Source organism: Rhinopithecus roxellana, chromosome 2, assembly GCF_007565055.1.
Source record: "Rhinopithecus roxellana isolate Shanxi Qingling chromosome 2, ASM756505v1, whole genome shotgun sequence".
NCBI classification, from domain to species: Eukaryota; Metazoa; Chordata; class Mammalia; order Primates; family Cercopithecidae; genus Rhinopithecus; species Rhinopithecus roxellana.
This window is the reverse complement of record NC_044550.1, coordinates 22,777,708-22,801,828: the sequence shown is the minus strand read 5'-3', so window position 1 is coordinate 22,801,828 and position 24,121 is coordinate 22,777,708. Positions and strand designations below refer to the sequence as shown.

The 24,121-nt window shown below is 40.8% G+C and overlaps 1 non-coding gene across 1 annotated transcript; it reads left to right on the top strand.

The window, feature by feature from the left end:
* The first annotated feature begins 20,360 nt into the window (after positions 1-20,360).
* On the top strand, positions 20,361-20,440 carry LOC115896260. Its single transcript, XR_004056162.1, has one exon. It is a non-coding gene; the product is annotated as a small nucleolar RNA U2-19 (small nucleolar RNA).
* Positions 20,441-24,121: the final 3,681 nt, after the last annotated feature.

Genomic DNA, 24,121 nt, shown 5'->3' with positions numbered 1-24,121 from the left:
TTTTTCTTTTCATGTGATTTAGCCTTTGTACTCAAAGTAGGCTTTCCATTAGCAACAGTGTGGAAAAAAATAAGACTCCATTCAGTTATTTCCAATCTGGAAAAAAAAATGACAACAGGTAGGTACAGGTAGCTTTAAAAGATTCTGTCTCTTTGAACTTAGGACTAAATTGGTTGTTTTTAAAAAATATTTTCTTTGAAGAAGTGGAAACCTTTTTCAGGCACACAGATAAACTGTGCATTCCAAATATCAAAAACATGAACGTAGAGCTGTTCCGGTTGAAGCGGAAGACGGGTGGCCCACAGTTGAGCTTTAGCCACTGAAAATGGCCCTAGAGGAACTTCAGAAAATTCTTGAGCTGCATGGAATGTATTTTGAAAACCCATGCTCTAATTAGATCTAAAGACCACCTCCGCCTGCAGCACTGACAGTATCCATGTGATTTAAGATAGCACCTGTGGGCCAGGCGCAGTGGCTCACGCCTATTATCCCAGAACTTTGGGAGGCCGAGGCGGGCAGATCATGAGATCAGGAGCTCAAGACCACCCTGGCTAACACGGTGAAATCCTGTCTCTACTAAAAATACAAAAAAAATTAGCCAGGCGTGGCAGCGGGCAACTGTAGTCCCAGCTAATTGGGAGGCTGAGGCAGGAGAATGGCGTGAACCTGGGATGCAGAGCTTGCAGTGAGCGAAGATCACGCCACTGCCCTCCTGCCTGGGCAACAGAGCAAGACTCCATCTCAAAATAAATAGATAGATAGATAGATAGATAGATAGATAGATAGATAGATAGATAGATAGCACCTGTGTTACTTTCTTTTTTAAATCACACTCCCCCATCCCCACCCCACTAAGGAAAAAACAAAACCTAAAAACTTAGGTAATAAGATCTTTCTATTTCTCCCTAGTCCTTCATTTTGGGTCACTGACCTTCACCTTCACTTTCTCATGCTTGTGCCCTCTAATTTCCAGGTTCTTGAAGTATGCCCTAGGCAAGATCTTACTGGCGTGTGTATGAGTACATATTGAGTGTGGTTTTTCTCAACTGACACTGAAAGTCTCCTTCTTTGACTTCTCCTCTCTTTCTAATTTCCAGTTCATAATGTTCATGTCTCAACTAGACTTTAAAAAGAAAAGAGGTAAAATTAGCTCACACCATAAAGACGCCCTTTCCAGGTGTGCATGTTTCCCCCCTCCCCACAACCCACAACCAGCTGACCTGGAAGACACTTTTCTCCACTCTCCATGGAGCACAGAAGGAACTAAGGACCTGCGGCAATGATTCTGTCCCTGATGACTCCTGCCTTGGGCTCCAGGCCAATATGGATTTTTATGACTGCCCTTGTGGTGTACCTTGTACCATCTCTGCCGCTAGAACTTGCTTTCAGAAAAGAAACTTTGGTTAAAGAGTAAGCACACCTAATTCAATAACCACAAGAACACTTTGTTTGATTGTTTGTTTTTTGTTTGTTTGTTGTCATTCACAGTGCCAATGGGAATATTTTCCCGTACCAGTCTTTCTGAGGGCAAAAATGACCTGGGTGTTCCTATTGCATAAACTTTGCCTAGTTTAAGTTCAGAAATACTGGAAGCCACTTTCCACAGACCATAGGGATGCATGTTAATAATGCAACTCTTTTTGCTTACTGAGAGGGAAGCTCCCTTTAGTTTTGCTATGGGATGTGGTCTTTATTATTGTCAACTCTGTTGAAGCAGTGTGGTTCACTAGGAACAAGTTGAAGAGAAGCTAACTGAGAAGCCAATAAAACCAATTTTAAGAACATTGCAACATGATACATTGAGCACCTCACAAATACTGTTCTTTCTTTGCCACATATCCCTATTCTTGTGCGGATATCTACACCTATAGATACAGATTTTCTTTTTTTTTTTTTTTTTTTTGTTTTGAGATGGACTTTCACTCTTGTTGCCCAGGCTGGAGTGCCGTGGCGTGATCTTGGCTCACTGCAACTTCTACCTCCTGGGTACAAGTGATTCTCCTGCCTCAGCATCCCAAGTAGCTGGGATTACAGGCACCCGCCACCACGCCTGGCTAATTTTTTGTATTTTTAGTAGAGAAGGGGCTTCACCATGTTGGCCAGGCTGGTCTCGAACTCCCGACCTCAGGTGATCCACCCACCTCAGCCTCCCAAAGTGCTGAGATTACAGGTGTGAGCCACCATGCCCAGCCTAGACACATGTTTTTAATTAATAGGCAATTTTTGGTGCAGTTTTAGGTTTACAGAAAAATGAGTGGAAAGTACATAGAGTTACCATACACATCCCCACCCCCATTTTCCGCTATTATTAACATCTTGCATTAGTGTGGTACGTCTGTTACAACTGATGAACCAATATTAATATATTATTATTAACTAAAGTCGACAGTTTACATTAGGGTTCACTCTTTGCATTGTACCTTCTCTGGGTTTTGACAAATGTATAATGACATGCATCCAATATGGCAGTATTATACAGAATGGTTTCACTGCCATGTGAATCCCTTGTGTTCCACCTGTTCATCCCGTCCTCTCTCCCCCGTACCCCTGGCGACTACTGATCTTTTTGCTGTTTTCATAGTAAAAAGATGCCCAGGCCAGGTATAGAGGCTCATACCTGTAATTCCAACACTTTCAGAGGCTGAGGCGAGCAGATCATTTGAGCCTAGGAGTTTAAGACTAGCCTGGGCAACATGGTGAAACCCTATCTCTACTAATAATACAATTAGCTGGGCGTGGGGATGGCGCGTGTGGCTCCAGCTACTCAGAAGGCTGAGTTGGGAAGATTGTTTGAGCCAGGGAGGTCAAGACTCAGTGAACCATGATCGTGCCACTGCATTCCAGTTTGGGCAACAGAGCAAGACCTTGTCTAAAAAAAAAAAAAAAAAAAAAAAAAAATCCAGAATTCTCTTTCTTATCCGGAATGTTCCGGTTGTGAGTTGTTCTCTACTTCATTGTTTATTCTGTGCACATTTTCATAACTGAGTTATACTTCTGAGTTAAAACCTCCATGCTTTTCATAAAGATGTTGGCTGTGAGAATTAAGTGAGAATGTTTTATGCTTAGAGCAACATCTACTTTACAGGCTGAAAGTGGGGACGAAATGTGGTAACACGCTTAAAATACTCAGAACACTTCCTGGAACATAGTCCGTGCTCAATAATTAGCCTTGGCACAACTGCTGATTTCCCTTCCTCTGTAAAGTCTAATTGTAAGAAAGAAGGTGCTCTTGGACTTAGAAAGGGGAATTTAAAGAGGCAATGGATCAACCATGAAGACCTCCGCCTGTGGAGTCAGGTCATCTGGGTTCAGAACCCTAATTTTACTAGTTACTAGCCACAACTTGGGAAATTACCTGATCCTCCTTTGAGATGGATTTCCTCCTGTAAATGAGGAGACTAACAATTCCTCTTGAAGCAGTTCTTCTTCCTCAGGACTGATACTCAGTCTGCACCAAAACAAGATGAAGGCTCTGTTACTAAAGGGTTCAAGCCCATGCTGTGGACTGTCCAAGGAAATCCTGACCCCTTTGTGTTCTAAGAGTATATGGTGGGGGCAAGTTATGTAGTTCTTCCTTGCCTCTGTTTCTGTTACCAAATAATAGCTTTAATAATCAGAAAAATGGCCGGGCATGGTGACTCACACCTGTAATCTCAGCACTCTGGGAGGCCAAGGCAGGCAGATCACCTGAGGTCAGGAGTTCGAGACCAGCCTGGCCAACATGGTGAAACCCCGTCTCTACTAAAAATACAAAAATTAGCCAGGTGTGGTGGTGCATGCCTGTAATCCCAGCTACTCGGGAGGCTCAGGCAGCAGAATGGCATGAACCCGGGAGGTGGAGTTTGCAGTAAGCGGAGATCACACCATTGCACTCCAGCCTCGGAGACAAGAGCAAAACTCCGTCTAAAAAAAAAAAAATCAGAAAAATGGAAAGAATATTCAAGATGGGGAGGTTTGCAGAAATGAGCAAGGCATTTTATGACAGAACATTTGGGATGTTTTCCTATTCCTGGAAATCCCTAAAACTACTGGATGAGCATCATTGGAATTTATTCTTGGGTAGTTGCAAAATCAGACCTCTGAAAATAACCTCTCTGAATTTTTCTCTGCAGAAAACAAACAATATATGTGCCACTTAACTCTCAGGGTTTTTTTTAGATGATATAGATTATGTCTGTGAATTCAATGTCAATTAAACATCGTCCTAGATGCTATGGGTGAGAAAACCAGTAAGACAAGATTCTTACTCTCCCAGTAAGACAAGATTCCTTCTCCAGAGGAGGGAAGTAAACTCAACAGTAATTATGTGCAATGAAGTGTCAGAGATGCCCTGATGGAGCTTTGTGGATGGCTTGGGCACAAATGAGAGCAATTGTCTCCACCTGGGGCTAATGAGAACTGGCTTCCTAAAGGTGGTAGCACTCAAACTGATGTGTGAAAGTACTTGGCTTAGGTGATGGGCTCAGGATGTGGTGTAGTTGGAAATCAACTGAAATCCTGAGGTATCCCAGGTGCTTTTGGACACTATTATCTACCTTTGAACTTGGAGAGACTAGTTGAACAGCTGGAGATCAGAATTTCGTAAGTACTAAGGCCTGATGATAAAATTTGTATCACTTTGCTTTAGTTGATGAAATTTTGTCATTTCATTCAGTATTTACTTTTAAATTTAATTATATAGAGAGATACAGAGAGAGAGAGAGAGATCAGAGGCTGGTCTCAAACTCCTGGTCTCAAATGATCCTCCTGCCTTGGCCTCCCAAAGTACTGGGATTACAGGCATGAGTCACCACACCTGGCTGGTTATTCAGTGTTTATTAAAGCATATTTATTTCATCCAGTAATAAATGTAGAAGGACTGATAGAATGAGAAAATTATTTTTTAACCTCCAAAGTAAAACTTGATTTGAGTCATTAAAAATAGATGCTCAGGGCTGGGCACAGTGGCTCACACCTGTAAACCCAGTGCTTTGGGAAGCCAAAAAGAGAAGATCACTTGAGCCCAGGAATTTGAGGCTGCAGAGAGCTATGATGTGCCACTGCACTCCCGCCTGGGCAACAGAGTGAAACACTGTCTCAAAAAATATATGTATGTATAGATAGATAGATAGATAGATAGATAGATAGATAGATAGATAGATAGATAGATGCTTAAATCATTAGGTTAAAAGTTCTGGGGGAACAGAATACTCTTGCAGTTTTAAAATATCAGCCCACAGAAAACTTATTATTTGCAAAGGGACAAAATACATCTTTATGATAGAGAGTTCGCCATTTTATCCAAGTGGTTGAGCTTGACATTGCCGCTAGTGGAACAGCCTGATGTCCTGCCTCCTGAACTTATGCAGTGGGAGGGAAATAGCATCACCTACAAGGTGTTCTTGCCAGAAATGTTCAACTTGAGCCTAACCATAAGGAAAAAAATCCTGAATATGGGGTGTTCTGCAGATCTCTTCGAAGACTTGAATGTTATAAACCAGAGAAGCAATGGTACAAATCAAAATATGAGGAGCCTGAACATATACAGCAGCCAAGTGCAATATCTCAACCTATCCTGGATTGAAAAATAAACCTAACAATAAAAGACATAATGGAACAATCGAGGAAACGTGGGTACAGACTGTGTGTTGGATGCTGCTATTGAAGTAACTATTTTTTTTTTTTTTTTTTTTTTTTTTTTTTTTTTTGACATGGAGTTTCGCTCTTGTTGACCAGGCTGGAATGCAATGGCGCAATCTCGGCTCACCACAACCTTCGCCTCCCGGGTTCAACTGATTCTCCTTCCTCAGCCTTCCGAGTAGCTGGGATTACAGGCAGGTGCCACCATGCCTGGCTAGTAATGATAATTTCCTAAGGTGTGGTACTGATATTGTGGTTCTGTAGAAGAATGTCCTGTTCTTAAGAGCTGAAGCACTTAGGAATGAAGTGCCCTGATGTCTGCAGCCTAATTTTTGGATGGTTGAGAAAAGGGAATTTCTGTGTGTGTGTGTGTGTGAGTGTGCGTGTGCACATATGAAGAGAGAGCGAGGGGTTGGAGGAAATAGGGGAAGAGATACCAGGTATGGTATAAAAGTTACTGCTTAATGAATCCAGGTGAGGTTATAGGAATGTGTCTTATTTTGTTCTTTGACATTTTTCAATGATGGCAAAAAATGCACTTCTTAAAATATGGTTTAAAAAATGTTCTAATATTATATTTTGCTTATTAATATACATAAATTTATCTAAGTACACATATAGGCATATAGTATCTACCAATACAAATAATTTGCTTTGTATGTTTTTAATCCAATGGAAAAACTACCTTATAGTCTTGTTAAAATAATATCCAATATTAGAATAGCACATTGCTTGCTACATAGTTATGCTCAGCCAATTCTTATAAGACACTCCCAGTGTCAATAAGCTTTTTTTCAAAACAACTTGTGTAACCTTCTCTTTCCCCAATCAATTCTAATCTTTTCTTGTTTTTCAGACATACCAAAGGCCACCCTAGTCTGTAGGTATGTACCAGATTGCAATCCTTCTTCTTTTTTTTTTTTTTTAATCTCGGCTCACTGCAACCTCCACCTCCCAGGTTCAAGAGATTCTCCTGCCTCAACCTCCCAAATCCCTGCTGTAATCCCTGCTGGGATTACAGGCACCCGCCACCATACTCAACTAATTTTTGTATTTTTAGTAGAGACAGGGTTATACCATGTTGGCCAGGCTGGTCTTGAACTCCTGACCTCAGGTGATCTGCCCGCCTCGGCCTCCCAAAGTGCTGAGATTACAGGCATGAGACACCACGCCTGGCCAATCCTTCTTATGTATAATTCCCAAATAAAACCTTTTTACCTTAAGATTCATCTCTCTATATTTTTTATGTTGACAATTGACTAATGGAGAGTTACTAAAATATTTGGACTAAGTTTCAGAATGAATACATAGCTAAGATAATTGGGTAGTTGGTGTAAATGAATGAGGTAGAAGTGCAAGGAGATTGGTTGAGGCAATAAAGAGAATGGGGCTGGTATCCATGAGGGTGAAGGTTCCTTCAGGTGTTGTTGGAAATCTAGAGCATGTGAAAGCCCCATTAACATGTCTTTCTGGAAATCATATAGAGAGAATATTGCTGTACTCATCTTTCAGGGCTACCTACTTTATATAATCCAAAATGCTAGTGTGCTTCTAGGCATTGTGCTATTTTGGAGAATTACAGAGATGTCCTGTATCTGCTTTATGTGGGTCCCAGCAAAATAAGATGTCACACTGAAATAAGGCAATTTAAGAAGAGTAGTTAATAAAGGGATGATATACAAAAGCATGGACAGTATGTGGAAAAATTACTAGGAAGAGCACATGTATTAATCCATTCTCACACTGCTATAAAGAACTACCCAAGACTAGGTAATTTATAAAGAAAAGAAGTTTAATTGGCTCACAGTTCTTCAGGCTGTACAGGAAGCATGGCTAGGGAAGCCTCAGGAAACTTAAAATCACGGTGGAAGGCAAAGGGGAAGCCAGCATGTCCTGCATGGCTGGAGGAGGAGGAAGGGAGAGCAAAGGCGGAGATGCTATACACTTTTTTGTTTGTTTGTTTGTTTGTTTGTTTGTTTGTTTTGAGATGGAGTCTTGCTCTATCACCAGGCTGGAGTGCAGTAGTGCTATCTCGGCTCACTGCAACCTCCACCTCCCAGGTTCAAGTGATTCTCCTGCCTCGGCCTCCTGAATAGCTGGAACTACAGGCATGTGCCACCACACCCAGCTAATTTTTGTATTTTTAGTAGAGACAGGATTTCACCATGCTGGCCAGGATGGTCTCGATCTCTTGACCTCCTGATCCACCCGCCTTGGCCTCTCGAAGTGCTCACACAGGAATGAGCCACTGAGCCTGGCCGGCTACACACTTTTAAACAACTAGATCTCATGCAAACTTACTCACTATCACAAGAATAACAAGGGGGAAATCTGCCCCCATGATCCAATCACCTCCCACCAGGCCTCTCCTTCAATAATGACCAGGCCTCTCCTTCAATAATGGGGATTACAATTTGACATGAGAGTTGGGTGGGGACACAGAGACAAACCACATCAGCGCAACACCATAGTGCTGGTAGCAGCAGGACTCAGCTATTCATCAAAGACTAAAAGGGAGAGAAGAGGGAACAGCTGGAGAAATTTTAAAGAAAAAAGGGCTGTGTAGACACAGCCACCTACTTGGCATTGAATCTTTAGTTTATGGGTCCAGCTTTTCCCTGTGACCCCAAAAAGAGGGACCCAAGGAAATAAGTACTTCAACTTTACTGTCCTTCTTCCTGCTGATCTCCTGCCACTGGTCCCCATGTACTATGCCTATCTGGAAGCAATGACATAGCCCCTACAGATAAGACTCCAAGGGCACAGAGCAGGTGATGAAGGGTAGAGACTGGATCTGGAGAGGCACACGAAAGATCTGTGCACCGTGAGACTCTGGATGGGGTATGGAAATTCTCCCTTATTCTGCTTTTCTACCTTATTTTGGAGATAATAGCACTTCTCAATATCTTCATGGCTTCTTGGAATGACTTAACAAGGTTTGTTTTGTTGATCAGATCTTACTGATTAAAGAGGCAGTATAAAATTGTTCCAAAGAACCTTCTTCAGAGTTGAATGAAATAATTATAAGAGACCAAAATCTACTGAACTCGGATGAACTAGTAGGTCAGTAGTGATCAACTGGCTGTTCTTGAACCCTCAGGCGATCAGTCTCTAAGCTGGCTGCATTCTCTAAGTTGGTTCACTCCCTTCCCCACAGTGCTGGGGAAATCTTGCAAGGAAGACAGTATGGCAGGCAGCTTCCTGAATTAGGCTCCAGTACAGTCAGGATCCCCTGTGGGTGACTTTTGTCAATGAACCCCATTCTCTTTATCCCCAGTCCCAGGATTAGGAAAGAACCTAAGTTCCAGAAAAATCAAAATGAGCTCCTCAGCAGGAAAGGCTAGGAGATGCCTGGGCAGATGGATCAAGATATCTTAGAGCAGTCAGATAAAAGGTGAATTATCTTAAGCCAAATGGCCATGTGGTCCATGGGGAAAAGAGGCAGAGCTGCAAACAGTGACACCTCCTGCCAAGAATGACTGAGCAGGGAGCAAATTATGAAGGCACCTACTGTGAGTCACATGGCCGACTCCACAGCCTTGTGTGTGCACCTGCACAATCAGCAGGAACTTTTGAATATGAAAGATAATGACATTGATTTATGGAGGACAAGGTACACAACAATACAAAATCCACCAATAGAAATGTGCAATCTGTTTTGGCAGAAATCTCATCTTACATTTTAATCTGACCCTTACATCAAAAGAATCGATGTAATCAGTGCATTAGTAAGAGTGCATACCAGAAATACCTGAAATAGAATAACAAAGCATGTGATAGAATGGAAATGCATTTCTATTTGTTTTGCTCTGTATACTTCTACATTGTTTGAATCTTTCAATGAAAATTTCACGTATCATTCATGTAATTGAAAAGAAACGTTTCTACATCTCTACAGACACTATGCAGAATGTACAGAATGTAGTGGTTCTTCATTCTGATTGTGCATCAGAATCACCTTTGTTAAAATTTAAAATTCTAGAAGCCTGGATATCACCCCAGTCCTAAAGAATAAGAATCTACAAAGATAGACAGACTTGCATGGACGTTATTGTTTGGTTTGTACTGCTCCACAAGCAATTCTGACAGAGAGAGAGATTGAGGACCACCAGGGACATAGTTTCATGTTCTCATTTTGGATTGGACTGTTTGCTGTGATTTTGCATCATTATGCTGCTGAGCTGTGGCCCACACATACTCAGATCCTGGTCCCCACTGCTTATCTCCTGGGAAACTTCATATACACAAGTTAATGTCTTCAAGTCTAGCGGCCGGGCGCGGTGGCTCAAGCCTGTAATCCCAGCACTTTGGGAGGCCGAGACGGGCGGATCACGAGGTCAGAAGTTCGAGACCATCCTGGCTAACATGGTGAAACCCCATCTCTACTAAAAAATACAAAAAAAAAAACTAGCCGGGTGAGGTGGCTGGCGCCTGTAGTCCCAGCTACTCGGGAGGCTGAGGCAGGAGAATGGCGTAAACCCAGGAGGCGGAGCTTGCTGTGAGCTGAGATCCTGCCACTGCACTCCAGCCTGGGGGGACAGAGCGAGACTCCATCTCAAAAAATAAAAAATGTCTTCAAGTCTCAGTTACCTCATTTCTAAAATCAGGGTAGTAGTAGCAAGACTGATCTCATCACGATATCATGAGAATTGGGTGAGATGACACAATCAGAACATTTAGTACAGAATGTGGCCCCTGGTAAACACTCAATAAAGGTTAATATTATTTAGCTATATGGTCATCCACATTCTGGTATTTACATATTTATAACAAAATAATTATACATATGTGCCTTGACTTATAGTGGGGTTACATCTCAATAAACTCATTGCAAATAAAAAACTATCATAAGTTGAAAATGCATTTAATACCCTGATAAACCCATTGGAAAGTAAAAAAATCAAAAGTTAACGACCATCTTTGGTCGTATGGACATATTTCATTATGATGATATGCTCCACACTGCATTTTACAGATTCAGAGGTTTGGGGATTTTTCTTACACATTTTCATATCCATTCATTAACAAGCACTACTTGGGATGAAGAAGTCACATTACTGAAATGATAAATGGTAACTATCACATATGTGAGAATAAAATATATTGTCTAACTTTATATTAGAATTCACTTTAAATGGTGGCAGGTTCTTTGGCTCAAATGAGTGATTCAGTTCATATAGCAGCAATGAGTAGAAAACCTCATATGACGAAAGTTTTCTGCTTTTTTTTTTTTTTTGAGGCAGTCTCGCTCTGTCACTGCCCAGGCTGGAGTGCAAGGTAGCGATCTCGGCTCACTGCAAGCTCCGCCTCCCGGGCTGAAGCAATTTCTCCCACCTCAGCCTCCTGAGCAGCTGGGACTACAGGCTTGTGCCACCATGCCTGGCTAATTTTTGTATTTTTAGTAGAGACAGGGTTTCACCACGTTGGCCAGACTGCTCTCAAACTCCTGACCTCAAGTGATCCGCCCATCTCGGCCTCCCAAAGCGCAACCCGCTGTGCCCGGCCAAAAGTTTTCTGCTTTTATGTTTACAGCAGAAGTTGGAATCATTCGATTACCTGTTTTGAATTGCTTTAGTTTCTGAAGGACTTCAAATCTAGTATGATTGAAAAAGCTGACTAGGGAGTTAACTAGGACTACCTGACTCTAAATCCTAGCTTTGACAAGTATTAACTGTGTAACATTAGGCAAGTTATTTAACCTCTCTGGGCTGTAGGTTCTTATTTGTAAAATGGTGATAATAGTACCTACCTCCGCCCGGCGCGGTGGCTCACGCCTGTAATCCCAGCACTTTGGGAGGCAGAGGCAGGCGGATCACATGAGATCCGGAGATCGAGACCAGCCTGACCAACATGGAGAAACCCATCTCTGCTAAAAATACAAAATTATCCGGGCGTGGGGGCAAATGCCTGTAATCCCAGCTACTCGGGAAGTTGAGGCAGGAGAATCGCTTGAACCCGGGAGACGGAGGTTGTGGTGAGCCCAGATGGTGCCATTGCACTCCAGCCTAGCAGCAAGATCAAAATTCCGTCTCAAAAAAAAAAAAAAAGAAAGAAAAGAAAAGAAAAGAAAAGTAAAAATAGTACCTACCTGTCAGTGTTGTTGTGAGTATTAATTGCATTGTTTAGTAAAATGCTCAGACCACAGGCTGGTGCATAATACAGTGCTATGTTGAATGTTTACTATTTTTATTATTTATTCATTCTAATTGTAGGCATGTGTAGACTGACAAAGTAAGAGTCTGAGTTATAGAATGGAATTAAAGAAGAAGCGTAATTTTATTCTTTACAAGAACTCAAGAACTCATGGTATACTGCTAATATTAGGCAGCAAATTTAAAGCTTTATGACACAAGTGGTAATTCCCCTAGGGAGTTTAGCCTTAGTTATGAAAAATAAAAGCCTCTGATCAATTTCTGTTCTGTCAAACTCTGTTTCAAACTCTTATCCATAAACACCTTAATACTAAGTCCCTTATTTATACCTGTACCACAGCCCTGCTCTGGGTGTAAAAAAACCATAAGGGACAGTGCAGTACCTCAGGACTATCAGGACCATGGTATATGAGGTTCATTGTTTACGGAAGCATCATGTGGTGCATGACTATACGTTAATAATTAAAATGTAAAGTAACATACACACATGGACGTAGAGTGTAGAATGACAGACATTGGTGACTCAGAGGGTGGGAGGTTCGGGGAGGGTGGGAGATGAGAAATCACCTTTTGGATACAATGTGCATTATTCAGGTGATGGACCCTCTAAAAACCCAGACTTCACTGGGGAATATATCGATGTGTGATGGTTAATATTGAGCGTCAACTTGATTGGATTGAAGGGTGCAAAGTATTGTTCCTGGGTGTGTCTGTGAGGGGGTTGCCAAAGGAGATTAACATTTGAGTCAATGAACTGGGAAAAGCAGACCCACCCTCAATCTGTCTGGGCACCAACTAATCAGCTGCCAGCGTGACCAGAATACAAGCAGGCAGAAGAATGTGAAAATACTAAACTGGCTTAGTCTCCCAGCCTACATCTTTCTCCCACTCTGGATGCTTCTTCCCTCGAACATTAGACTCCAAGTTCTTGAGCTTTGGGACTCGGACTGGCTTCCTTGCTCCTCAGCTTGCAGATGGTCTACTGTGGTACCTCACCTTGTGACTGTGTAAGTCAATATTCCTTAATAAATTCCCCTTTATATTGAAAGAAATCAGGCACATTCCTCAGTCCTGGGCCCAGTACAAACAACATATATCTCTCAATTTCCTGGGCCCAGTACAACATATATCTCTCAATTTCCTGGGCCCAGTACAAACACCATATATCTCCCATATCTCTCAACTTCCTGAGCCCAGTACAAACACCACCTGGAAAAATCCCTGATAACGACACAGCTGTTTGTAGTTTTACTGAAAGCACGGAAACCAATAGATCACCGCTAAATGTATAACTTAATATGTTAACCAATTGTAATGCTGTAACCTAAAGAATTCCCTTGTTCCTCTGTAACCTTACAAGTCCCATCTACATCGGGCTATAAAAAGTGAGTGCACGCACTGTTCAGGGCCCTCTTGTATGTTGTGGAATGGAGGGACAAAGTTCGAACTTGCAGTAAAGATCCTTGCCACTTGGCTTTGACTCTGGACTCTGGTGGTCTTCTTTGGGGAATAAACGGTCTGGGCATAACAATATAAACATCTGTCCTATTAGTTCTGTCCTTCTAGAGAACCCTGACTAATACACCATGTAACAAAATTGCACTTGTACTCCTTAAATGTATATAAATAAAAAAATGAAAATAACTAATTAAAATGTGACTTCACATCACTAGAAGTGATTCAGATAAAAAAAGTTATGAGATTGTCAGAGGAAAGAAAATTTAGCAGGGTAAAGATGGGCAATTGATGAACAAAGACTTCATCAGAAAATGGAATTTATATTGGGGTTTAAAGAATGAGTAGAATTTGGATATATGGAGATGAACATTTTAAGCAGAGAAACCTCTGGCACAGAGTTGAAACAGCCAAGAATGAGGAGGGAAATATTGATGAGAAAGGTCAGAAACATGGGCTGGGTATGTTTGGGGTCACAGTTTCAAATTGTAAACTTTTACAAGAGATAAGTTCATTTCAACATGGTGATTGCATTGTAATGCGTATGTAAGTAAAGATGAAGTGATTTTTTAAGATTTGTTAAATGATCTACTAAGCAGAATAGTCACATCTAACCCAGAACCATTTCCATGCCTAAAGGACATGGGTTGAGACTATTTGCATTACCAGAACATTTGCTGACTTGAGTTTCCTTGAAATTAGATTGGATAAAAAATAACTTTCAGAATCTTCTCTTATTATGTAAAACTGCACAGTATTTATACTGTGACATGTATATGAAGAAAAACCAGGATTGTAAGTTTGATCTTCAACTGGAGATCAAATTTATTACCCTCTGATTATTTCTCAGGATTCAGAATAAGATCTATACAGTTAGTAAAAGGGAGCAAACAGCAGCTGAGGAGATTTTTTTTTTTTTTTTTTTTAATTTTGTGGGGCTGCCAGTGGTAGGATGGGGAAAGGTTTGGTATAGAAAGTTGTAGTGGAAATGATTTTAGTTTTGGAATCAAAACTACAAGCCTCAAATTCCAGTTCCATCAACTGTGTGGTAGTGGGCAGTTCCATTATATTTCTGAGCCTCAATTTCTTCTATCAACCTATTAAATGGAGAATTAAGAGGGTGCCTATGTATAGTTGTGCATACTGAATTTGCACACTTCCAGGGCATGCAGTAGTGTTTAGCGGAGGTATTGCAGGAGTAATACAGGCATAATAGAATTGTGTGGTAAGGAATCATCCTCACGGAACAATTGAATCATGATACTCTCAAAACCTTAAATTCCTCCCCATTTCCCATTAAAGAATTTCAAACTCTATTTGGTGATAGTATCCTATGACTAAATAAAAACTACTTTTTGGGATTTCCCCTCCATTTTATTCCTTTCAATAATACTTTTCTTCAGTTTAATAATATTCTTAGTACCTGTGGAGGGAAGTCAGGGACCCCGAACAGAGGGACTGGCTGAAGCCGCAGCAGAAGAACATACATTGTGAAGATTTCATTGACATTTATCAGTTCCCCAAATTAATACTTTTATAATTTCTTACACCTGTCTTTACTGTAATCTCTGAACATAAATTGTGAAGATTTCATGGACACTTATCACTTCCCCAATCAATATCCTTGTGATTTCCTATGCCTGTCTTTACTTTAATCTCTTAATCCCATCATCTTCTTTGTAAACTAAGGAGGATGAATGTCACCTCAGGACCCTGTGATGATTGTGTCAACTGCACAAATTGTTTGTAGAGCATGTGTGTTTGAACAATATGAAATCTGGGCATCTTAAAAAAAAGAACAGGATAACAGCGATCGATGTTCAGGGAACAAGAGAGGTAACTTTGAACTGGCCGCCAGTGAGCTGGACAGAACAGAGCTATATTTCGTCTTTCATAAGCAATAGGAGAAATATCGCTGAATTCTTTTTCTCAACAAGGAACATCCCTGAGAAAGAGAATGCACCCTGAAGGTAGGCTTATAGACGGCCCCTTTTAAGGCCCCTTTTAAGGCATCCCATTGTCTTTTATGGTTGAAGCCGAAGGGATGAAATAAGCAAAGCCGAAGGGATGAAATAAGCCCCAGTCTCCTACAGCACTCCCAGGTTTATTAGGAGGAGGAAAATTCCCACCTAATAAATTTTGGTCAGACAAGTTATCTGCTCTCAAACCCTGTTTCCTGATAAGATGTTATCAATGACAACGCCGTGCCCGAAACTTCATTAGCAATTTTAATTTCACCTCATCCGGTGGTCCTGTGATCTCGCCCTGCCTCCATTTGCTTTGTGATATTTTATTACCTTGTGAAGTATGTGATCTTTGTGACTCACACCCTATTTGTGCACTCCCTCCCCTTTTGAAAATCGCTAATAAAAACTTGCTGGTTTTATGGCTCGGGGAACATCACGGATCCTGCTGACATGTGACGTCTCCCCCAGACACCCAGCTTTAAATTTCTCTCTCTTGTGCTCTTTCCCTTTATTTCTCAAACCAGCTGAGACACTTAGGAAATAGGAAAGAACCTATGTTAAACAGCAGACGCAGGTTCTCCCGATGAGTACCCACTACACTCTTTTCTATTTCTGTGTTTCTCTTTGTAATGTTTTCATGTTCCTGGAATTCCCTGCTTTTCCATATTTACTTAAACCCCAAACTTACTGGTTCTTCAAGTTGAACCCAAAGTCCACCTATTCTATGAAGCCTTCCCTGATTCTCCCTTCCCTGACTGAAAAACATCTTTCTTTCACCAATTTGCCCAGCATTGTTCCTGCATCTGCCTCCACCTGAGTCTTCTGCCTTGGACTACTGGTTTTATTTACATGTCTTATCCTCCCTTTCCCACTGGGAGCAGGATGGAAACAAGATCCACACGCATGTTACCATTGTATTCCTCACAACATTGAGCACAGGGCTGTGCATAGTTGGTGTGCTGGACTATCTAGGGTCAACTTGGCATCACTGCTACCCCTTTCTAAGGTCTCCACTTCAGGAGAGCTGAGAATGACATTTCCCAGAAACCCACTGCAATGGGAAGAACGTGCACAAGATTTGGAAGAGAAAGGGGTCATTACTTTCTGGAAGCAGCTGTAGGCATGTGTCCAAGATACGAGGTTTGAAGCAGTTTCCAGGTAAGCTTCCGGAAAATCGCCTGCATCACTCCTGCAGACTGAAAGGTCAGAGGGAATCTCCCAGAGGTTAATTTCAGCTGTCTTTTGTGCAAACTCTTGAGAACCTCATAGTGCATAGGCTGAGGTTGTTGCTGTCAGCCTTCTTCACCTTGGCTTCTGTAGCCTTCTAACCATTGGGTAAGCCTCTAATTCCCTGCATTGAAAATATTCATACTTGGAATATATTGAGAGGCTTCTGCTTTCATGCATAATCCCTGACTGACTTGTTCAATAAATATTTGGAGAATGAATGAAAAATAATTCCATCATATTAAAAAGTCAGTAGCTATTCCACTGATATTTATCATTCAAGGGGAAGACACTAATACTAATTGTGAGTCATGTGGCAGGCAGTTTCCTATGCATTATTTACCACCTTCCAGTAATCTTGATAGATCACTGTTATTGTCTCATTTTATACACGGGGATATGGAAAAATGAGAATCAAACAGATACACCAACTCACAAAGCATTGCCTTAACGCTCTACCATGTTACCTTAGTGTACACCAACTTAGTGCATGCTTTAGTAGATAATCACAAGCAATTTCAAGGGCCATTTGAAACTCAATATTAGCCACATTTTTCAGTTTTTCCTACCCACCCAGAGCAATAAATCCTGAGTTCCTCTCAATTATACCACTGAATGGACTACCTATAGCCAACGGATTCAATTAAAATATTTGAGTCTTTTTTTTTTTCAATTATTTAGATATCATATACTTACCTATTGCTAAGAATGAGCATTTTTTATGGCAGGTGAAATGACAATGGTAGAAATAATTTTTTTAATATCTAAAATTTGGGGTGAGGTGGATTTAAAAACTCAAAATGGAAAGGACATTGTATCATAAAAGACCAAGCAATATACATTACCAGTTATAGTTTAGTTACCCACTAAAATCTGTTTAGCTCCTTTGGAACATGTCCAATAACTACTTCTTGACCTTACATAAATGCTGAAGACTTTGATCCTAAATACAATCACCTGAAATACTTTTTAAAGAGTTATTGTTCATTGCAAATTATGCAGAATGTTTCAGAGAACATAATTATGTGTGTGCTTATAAACATTGTAGTCATTCAATAAGTAATTTTCTATATTTAATAATAAAGTTAATTTACACATTTGATTTAAAAAGGAAATAGACAAAATTACCAAAAAATATAGTGGTAGGAAATGTAAAATATGCAGTAATATATTTTAGAAAAAATCTCATTCAAAAAGGATTAATGTTCATGAGTTAATATTTAACATTTTGCTAGAAAATTGGTAATCCCACAAAAAGATTAAAATACCTATGAATATAGCTAACTGGGGAAGTAAATTATCTGCAGTAAGAATTATAAAACACTGCAGAAAGAAATCAGAAATGACACAAACAACTAAAAAAAATTCCATGCTCATGGATAAGAAGAATCAATATTGTTATATTGACCATACTGCCCAAACCAATTTACAGATTCAATGCTATTGCTATCAAACTACCACTGTCATTTTGCACATAATTAGAAAAAACTATTCTAACATTCATATGGAACCAAAAAAGAGCCTAAATAGCCAAAGCAATCCTAAGCAAAAAGAACAGAGGCATCACATTATCTGATTTCAAACTATACTACAAAGCTACAGTAGCCAAAACAACATGGTACTGGTACAAAAACAGACACATAGACCTAGAGAAACCAGAAATAAAGCTGCACACCTACAATCATGTGACCTTCAACAAAGTTGAAGATAACATGCAATAGAGAAAGAAGTCCCTACTCAATAAATGGTGTTGGGATAAGTGGCTAGCCATATAGCCATTTAGAAGATGACAGAAGATTAAAACTGAACCCCTTCTTTCATAATATACAAAAATCAACTCAAAATGGAATAAAGGAAAAAATCAAAGAAATACCTTTCTAGACATAGGCCTTAGCAAAGATTTCATAACAAAGTCTCCAAAAGCAGTTACAACAAAAACAAAATTTGACAAGTGGGAACTAATTGAACTAAAGAGCTTCTGCACAGCAAAAGAAACTATCAACAGAGTAAACAGACAACCAACAGAATGGGAGAAAATATTTGCAAACTATGCATACAACAAGGGTCTAATAGCCAGAATCTATAAGGACCTTAAACTCAATGAGAAAAAAACAGAGAACCTCATTTAAAAAGTAGGCAAAGGACATGAACAGACACTTCTTAAAAAAAGACATACAAGCAGCCAACTAACATGAAAAAATGCTCAACATCACTAATTAGTAGAGAGATGCAAATTAAAACCACAATGAGATACCATCTCACATCAATCAGAATGGCTATTACTAAAAAGTCAAAAACTAACAGATGTTGGCAAGGCTATGGAGAAAAGGGAATGCCTATACACTGCTGGTGGGAGCGTAAATTAGTTCAGCCACTGTGGAAGGCAGTTTGAAGATTTCTCAAAGAACTGAAAATGGAACTACCATTTAATCCAGTAATCCCGTTATGGTTACATACCCAGCAGAATATAAATCATTCCACCAAAAAGACACATGCCCTTTATGTTCATTTCAGCACCGTTCACAATAGCAAAGACAGAGAATCAATCTAGGTGCCCATCAACAGTGGACTGGATAAAGAAAATGTGGTATTTACACACCATGGAATACTATGCAGCCATTAAAAAAAGAATGAGATCAGCCCGGGGTGGTGGCTGCCGCTTGTAATCCCAGCACTCTGGGAGGCCAAGGCGGGTGGATCACGAGGTCAGGAGATTGAGACCATCCTGGCTAACACGGTGAAATCCCGTCTCTACTAAAAATACAAAAAATTAGACAGGCCTGCTGGCGGGCACCTGTAGTCCCAGCTACTCGGGAGGCTGAGGCAGGAGAATGGCGTGAACCCGGGGGGAGGTGGAGCTTGCAGTGAGCCGAGATAGCGCCACTGCACTCCAGCCTGGGCGACAGAATGAGACTCCATCTCAAAAAAAAAGAAAAAAAGAATGAGATCATGTCCTTTGCAGCAACACAGATAATGGCACCTAGAAGCCATTATCCTAAGCGAATTAATACAGAAACAGAAAATCAAGTATCACATGTTCTCACTTATAAGTGAGTGCTAAATCTTGGTTATACACATACATAAAGATGGGAACAATAGACACCAGGGATTCTAAAAGGAGAGAGGAAGGGAGAGAGGCAAGGCTTTAAAAACTTTCTATTTGGCACTTGGTTCACTATCTGGGTGACCAGGTAAATAGAAGCCTAAACCTCTGCATCACACAATATACCCTTGAAACAAACCTGTGCATGTACCCCCCAAATTAAAAAATATATATATTTTTAAAATCTCATTTTTAAAAACAATATGATCAATTAAAATAACTTATCAGCAAAACATATAACAATCCAGAATTAAAATATTCAGAAAGCAAGCAAGTCATCTTGTACTACCAGATTCTTTTTGAAGAATAACATTTATAAAATGAAGAGAACCAATTTTACCTGCCTGTACTAAAGAAAAATAAGTTCAAGAAATGTCCTAGTTATAATTTTCAGTTAGCCCAACATTAACATTTCCCAGAGTTTAGTGTGACAGCCACTTTGAAGCCCTTATAAATTCTGTCACCTTGGATGAATCACAACTGATTGGTTTATCAATGCATATAATTCAGATTATTCTGAATAAAGTTGGCTTCCCTGAAGGACCCAAGATAACTTCATGAAATAAATGTATCACATCCAGTTAGTAGATGAGGCAAAGAACATTATTTATTTCAAAAGAGAAATCTTATTATTTTGTGGTAGAGTAAAAGCAAGATTGAATAGAAAATAAAATTGCTAATTAAGAAAAAGGAAAGCCACCTATACTCTTCACTCATGAAAAAGAAACCTAGCTGAGAAGACCGGCAGGCAAGAAACACAATGGACTAGTATGCAGGAAGAAGAATGTTGGAATAGAAAAGTTTATTAGTTCTCTGAGATCTGCTCTAACTGAAGTGATTCGAGGATGAAAATAATGAAATTTGAGCATCAGAAGACCTTCCAGTCTACTTGATGCATGAGCTCTACAGTTTTAAGAAGCAAAACTATAAAACAGTGTAAGAAGATGTATTTTTCCCTCACCTCTATTTGTAATTTCATCTATTTATCCTTAAAAGCCACTCTTACAAAAGCTTAAACTTTATACATATTTGCATGGTAGGCACATTCACACATTGCTGTTGTGTTTTTCATTTTACAAGAACAATGTGCTTTCATTAGTGGGAAAATAAAAAGGAACCATAGACAAGCAAAAGGCAGAAAATAGAAAACAGCCAGGCGCAGTGGCTCACGCCTGTAATCCCAGCACTTTGGGAGGCCGAGGCGGGCGGATCACAAGGTCAGGAGATCGAGACCATCCTGGCTAACATGGTGAAACCCCGTCTCTACTAAAAATACAGAAAATTAGCCAGGCATGGTGGTGCCTGCCTGTAGTCCCAGCTACTCGGAGGCTGAGGCAGGAGAATGGTGTGAACCCAGGAGGTGGAGCTTGCAGTGAGCCGAGATGGTGCCACTGCACTCCAGTGTGGGTGACAAAGTGAGACTCCGTCTCAAAAAAATAAAAAAAAATAGAAAACACTCAGAACTTCACTCACAGACCACTATCTTCAACTTTGTGTGCGCATTTCTAAGGCCTATTCTTTTCTTAAAAATTCTTTAATTTTAAAATGCAGACATAAATATGCATTTCTACATGAACATGATCATATCAAACATATTTTTTCAAATGTTATTTATTTCAAAACAGAAACCTTATTCCTTTGTGGTAGAGTAAAAGAAAGATTGAATAGAAAATAAAATTTGTAATTAAGAAAAAGAGGTCTAGGTGGCTGGCAAGATGGCCAAATAGAAACAGCTCCAGTCTGTACCTCCCAGCAAGATCAACACAGAAGGCAGGTGATTTCTGCATTTCCAATTGAGGTACCTGGCTCATCTCACTGGGAATGGTTAGACAGTGGATGCAGCCCATAGAGGGTGAGCCGAAGCAGGGTGGGTCATTGCCCCACCTAGGAAGCACAAGGGGTCAGGGAACTCCCTCCTCTTGCCAAGGAAGCAATGAGGGACTGTGCTGTAAGGAATGGTGCATTCCGGCCCAGATACTATGATTTTCCCACAGTCTTCACAACCCGCAAACCAGGATATTACCTCAGATGCCTACACCACCAGGGACCTAGGTTTCAAGCACAAAACTGGGCAGCCATTTGGGCAGACACCGAGCTAGCTCAGAAGTGTTTTTCATACCCCAGTGGCACCTGGAATGCCAGCAAGACAGAACCATTCACTCCCATGGAAAGGGGGCTGAAGTCAGGGAGCCTAGCTCAGAGGATCCCACCCCCATGGAGCCCAGCAGGCTAAGATCCACTGGCTTGAAATTCTCACTGCCAGCACAGCAGTCTGAAGTCGACCTGGGATGCTCAAGCGTGGTGGGGGGAGGGGCGTTTACCATTACTGAGGCTTCAGTAGGGGGCTTTCCCCTCACAGTGTAAACAAAGCCACCAGGAAGTTCGAACTGGGCAGAGCCCACTGCAGCTCAGCAAAGCCACTGTAGCCAGACTGCCTCTCTAGATTCCTCTTCTCAGGGCAGGTCATCTCTGAAAGAAAGGCAGCAGCCCCAGTCAGGGGCTTATAGATAAAACTCCCATCTCCCTGGGACAGAGCACCTCAGGGTAGGGGCAGCTATGGGCGCAGCTTCAGCAGACTTAAACATTCCTGCCTGCCTGCTCTGAAGAGAGCAGCAGATCTCCCAGCACAGTGCTCAAGCTCTGCTAAGGGACAGAGTGCGTCCTCAAGTGGGTCCCTGACCCCTGTGCCTCCTGACTGGGAGACACCTCCTAGCAGGGGTTGACAGACACCTCATACAGGAGAGCTCTGGCTGGCATCTGGCAGGTGCCCCTCTGAAACAAAGCTTTCAGAGGAAGGAAAAGGCAGCAATCTTTGCTCTTCTGTAGCCTCCACTAGTGATACCCAGGCAAACAGGGTCTGGAGTGGACCTCTGGCAAACTCCAACAGACCTGCAGCAAAGGAGCCTCACTGTTAGAAGGAAAACAACCCACAGAAAGGAATAGTACCAACATCAACAAAAAGAACGTCCACACAGAAACCCCATCCACAGGTCACCAACATCAAAGACCAAAGGTAGATAAATCCAAGAAGATGAGGAAAAACCAGTGTAAAAAGGCAGACAATTCCAAAAACCAGAACATCTCTTCTCCGCCAAAGGATCACAACTCCTTGCCAGCAAGGGAGCAAAACTGGATGGAGAATAAGTTTGATGAATTGACAGAAGTAGGCTTCAGAGGTAGGTAATAACAAACTCCTCCGAGCTAAAGGAGCATGTTCTAACCCAATGTAAGGAAGCTAAGAACCTTGAAAAAATGTAAGAGAAATTGCTAACTAGAATAACCAGTTTAGAGAAGAACATAAATGACCTGATGGAGCTGAAAAACACAGCATGAGAACTTTGTGAAGCATACACAAGTATCAATACCCAAAGCAACCAAGTGGAAGAAAGGATATCAGAGATTGAAGATCAACTTAATGAAATAAAGTATGAGGACAAAATTAGAGGAAAAAAAAGAAAAGAAATGAACAAAGACTCCAAGAAATATGGGACCATGTGAAAAGACCAAACCTACGTTTGATTGGTGTACCTGAAAGTGACAGGGAGAATGGAACCAAGTTGGAAAACACTCTTCAGGATACTATCCAGGAGTACTTCCCCAACCTAGCAAGACAGGCTGACAAAACATTCAAATTCAGAAAATACAGAGAACAACACAGGGACATTCCTCTAGAAGAGCAACCCAAAGATACATAACCATCAGATTCATGAAGGTTGAAATGAAGGAAAAAATGTTAAGGGCAGCCAGAGAGAAAGGTCAGGTTACCCACAAATGAAAGCCCATCAGAGTAACAGCAGATCTCTCTGCAGAAACCCTACAAGCCAGAAGACATTGAGGGCCAATATTCAACATTGTTAAAGAAAAGAATTTTCAATGCAGAATTTCATATCTAGCCAAACTAAGCTTCCTAAGTGAAAGAGAAATAAAAACCTTTACAGATAAAGCAAATGCTGAGAGAGTTTGTCACCACCAGGCCTGCCTTACAAGAGATCCTGAAGGAGGCACTAAATACAGAAAGGAAAAACCCATCCCAGCCACTGGAAAAACATACCAAATTGTAAAGACCATCGACAATATGAAGAAGCTACATCAACTAATGGGCAAAACAACCAACTAGCATATAATGACAGAACCAAATTCACACATAACAATAGTAACCTTAAATGTAAATGGGCTAAATGCCCCAATTAAAAGACACAGATTGGCAAATTGGATAAAGAATCAAGACCCATCAGTGTGCTGTATTCAGGAGACCCATCTCACATGCAAAGACACACATAGGCTCAAAATAAAATGACGGAGGAAGGTTTACCAAGAAAATGAAAAGCAAAAAAATAAAAGCAGGGGTTGCAATCCTAGTCTCTGATAAAATAGACTTTAAACCAACAAAGATCAAAAAAGACAAAGAAGGGCATTACATAATGTAAAGGGATCAATACAACAAGAAGAACTAACTATCCTAAATATATATGCACCCAATACAGAAGCATCTAGATTCATAAAGCAAGTTCTTAGAGACCTACAAAAAGACTTAGACTCCCACACAATAATAGTGGAAGACTTTAACACCCCACTGTCAATATTAGACAGATCAACGA